Source organism: Triturus cristatus, chromosome 4_1 (genome assembly GCF_964204655.1).
Source record: "Triturus cristatus chromosome 4_1, aTriCri1.1, whole genome shotgun sequence".
NCBI lineage: Eukaryota > Metazoa > Chordata > Amphibia > Caudata > Salamandridae > Triturus > Triturus cristatus.
The window spans coordinates 423947305-423950739 of NC_140585.1; the positions used below are offsets into that span (position 1 = coordinate 423947305).

The 3435-nt window shown below is 45.9% G+C and overlaps 1 long non-coding RNA gene across 1 annotated transcript; it reads left to right on the forward strand.

Moving 5' to 3' along the window:
• The first annotated feature begins 428 nt into the window (after nt 1–428).
• On the forward strand, nt 429–3181 carry LOC146855065 (uncharacterized). Its single transcript, XR_014980780.1, has 3 exons — nt 429–520; nt 1970–2086; nt 3067–3181. It is a non-coding gene; the product is annotated as an uncharacterized LOC146855065 (long non-coding RNA).
• Nucleotides 3182–3435: the final 254 nt, after the last annotated feature.

Genomic DNA, 3435 nt, shown 5'->3' on the forward strand with positions numbered 1-3435 from the left:
AGTAGCAGATCAGCATCAATCAAACCAAAATTTGGTGTATACAAAAAATGTAGTCATGTTCATGTGTCCTCCATGATTGGACCATACGCATTGTTGAGGAATACAGTGGAAATGCATACTTAATGTACAATTGGCATGCCTGGAATAGGTGGGCTAGGTTGGGTGGTACGTTGTACTACTACTTAGGCTTAGTTGTAACTTAGTTTTCTTTAATCAGAATGGAAGACTGGATTACTGTTGATAAATAGTAACTTAAGTAGTCGAACTGCGAATCCCTCGATATTACATGTTGACCAGATGAGATCGGTCAATGTAGTTATTGCAATTGTTGTTTACATAAGTGTTTTTTGACCGTTATTGAAAAATATTGTATTTGTTTGACACCATCCATCAATGTTTGTCTCTTTCTTATATCTTTCCTGTCCATCAGCACCCAGGGGCAGACCGACAGGGACTGGGCAGTCGGCGGGACAGGAACACCACCAGGAGGACACCGCTGAGGGCTCCTCTGCTGGCCCCAGTAAGTCTTCTTGTTTTTAATAATATTTCTTATTCCATAACTTTTACTGCCCCATTTCTCCCGAACTATAGTGTGTTTCCAAATGCTATTTTTTTACCACCAATTATCCTTCGATCTGTACGGTTTCAAAAATCTTATCCCTGCCTCCGCTATGATGACTCTGAGTACTACTACATCCTATCAATCTGTCTGTACTGTAGTAGCTAGTCTTGCCCAGTTGGCCAGTGCCACTCTTTGTGAAAGGTTGTAATATAAAACTCATATTCACCAGTAGCTCGTACAATCCGTTGGGTCGTTGTCTTGTACTACTTTTACTCTTATTGATGTTGAGGCTTTGAAAATTCACAGCAACAGCCCTACCAGATTTCTTAATATTTTGATATGATACCCTATAGGACATACCACTGTTGTAGGGATCTTGCACATACATTTGCACCAGAAAACAGGATGTTGGTGATGGTAGGTTGGACCTTCCTTGCACACCTCAATCAGAAATTCCGCACCCACCACAATTCCACTGCTTGACTATAGTACTGTCTTGTCATACCTATTAGGTCTCGGAACCCTCCCCCCAAGATACCCAACAAGTAGACAACCCAGAACATAACACACCCAACCTCTGTCGTGGAAGCAATTCACATGCACACCCTTACTTTAATTTGCTCACTCGTGTAACTTAGTCCACTCCACACCAAATACCACAAAGTCTATGTAAGTTTAAAATGTTTATTTCAATTTGAGAAGGTCTGTACACTGTTTTCTTAGCAGCACCAGCCGGCAAATCAATAACATTAAAACAATATACATTGTTACACTTATACAGTTGGGAATTAAATCATGATAACTGAACAGTGGTGGAAGGCAGCACCACCATCCCATAGCAATTTAGTTTATATACATTTATAAATGAAGATGTGAGTGAATGGACCCCTCACCTCAGAAGAACCTAGTACTGGTAGTTGGTGCATCGTTCAGAAGCTCTGGTTCATAGAAGGGAGTCTTGCGTCTGTAATGCGAAAAAAGAAATGGTGTGCGTTAGTATATTGCAACTTGCAAGCATTTCTCAGCCGTGCCAAAAAGTGTAGCATCTATGGATAAGCAATATGGACTAACAGTAACAGTAGTACACCAGTTCTTCCTAAAAAAGTGGCTTGTTAATGTTTGTTGACCGCTTGTACGCAGCGCGTAGACTAGACAGTAGCAGTGTGAGGCAGGTCATGTGGGCTCAAAGGTGTCTTAAGAAGCTGCAAGGTAAAGGTAACGTCACATGTGCATGGCTAGGGCTAATCAAGCAAAGGCTACAATGATCATATAACTATTAGTGTCTACTCTACTACTACCTGATTTGTACTAGTGATGTATGTTAGTATTAACTCATTTTTCAACCTTGCTACTGATCAATAGGGGGGAGGTGTATATGACGCCTAATAAATGTGTAATGTTTTCTAGGCGCACTACCGACCACCATTGCTGGGGCCAGCGAAGGCGACGCCGAGGGCGAGGATGCGGCAGTTGCAGATAGCAACGGAGCGGTAGGGGGAGTGGCAGCACCAGTGGCAGGCGGTGGTAAGTTAGATTCATAATTTTTAACTATTGTTGAACTTGACAGCACACTCACTGCAAGGGTGTACTGTATGTATATGTATACTGTACAGTTGTGACTTAGGGCCCCCATTAGGATGGTGGGCGTATTGCCCCCGCCGGGCCGGCTGGAATTCACTGCCGTCACCGCAGGGGCAAACCTCCCGCCATCCCTGTAGAAAATATTCAGACATGTCCAGGCAGAAAAGGGTTCAATATGGCGGTGGTGTCTCTCTCACCACACCGCCAGCCATATAATCTGCATTTTGGAATGCCTTTGCGTGGCGGCATTGCCGTCCGCCACGGAAAGGCATGCACACATTGCAGAGTATGCTTGGGGGCCCCCATGGAGGGTACCTACCGATGCTATGGTACCCCCGACTTTCAAAGCAAAACGTGACAGACTCCGTGCGGGGCCCGTCATGTTGTGCTTGGAAAAGCAGCACAACATTTTAGCATTGCTTTCAGCAAAGCCAACCAGAATTTAAATTAAAAAAAACAGGGTGTGCCCGCCACTGTGCCGGGCGCATCATCCTAATTAATTGTCCCCACGGGACCCCCACCCTTTTTAGCAGTCGGATGGCGGGCGGACAAAGTCCGCCCGCTATCCGATGTCGTAAGTAAGTATGAGTTCTTGGGGACGTTTGAAGAGTGAACTAGAAGACTAGAATTCCCTTTAATTGGTATAGGACTAGGAGCCGGAGTATTGAGTAACCAATGGCCTCATCTATCTGATTTGAACTCCGCTTTGAAAGTTTTATGGAGAAGAGCACCTGGTGCACTGTTCAACTAAAAAGTGTAAGACAGGTGGAAGGAAGAAGTACGGGCGCCATTTAAAATGTTATGTACTACTGTGCTTTATTTTATAGTGCTACTCTACCATGCCACTATGTGTATAAATAATTACCTTGTCCTACTGTTTTATTAAGACTATATTTTACAATTGTCTTGTTTTTTTTACACAGCAACTCCGAAACTCAACCGGAAGGAGTTGGCCGCCAAGGCACGGCGCCGGAAGCTGGAGGCAATCCAGCATGAATACCGGCGGCTGGTGGTCCTAGCCGAGGAGGAGGAGGAGACTGCAGCAGCTATTGAAGCCTCCTCCAGTGCCCCGGGCCCCAGCCACCGCCCTCCAGCATTACGGCGCCACCGCCTGGCGGCTGCCCGCCGCCACCGTGTCATCTCCGGTGCCCCCCCACTGTGGCTGCAACTGCCGCGGCCTTAGACGCCGCGTCGCCCATTTAGAGGACGAGATGCGCCAGATGCGTGTCCTCCTCCAGTCCCACCCCACCAGTTAGTCCCTGTCACTGCCCCTTTTTTAATTCCTGTTCTTT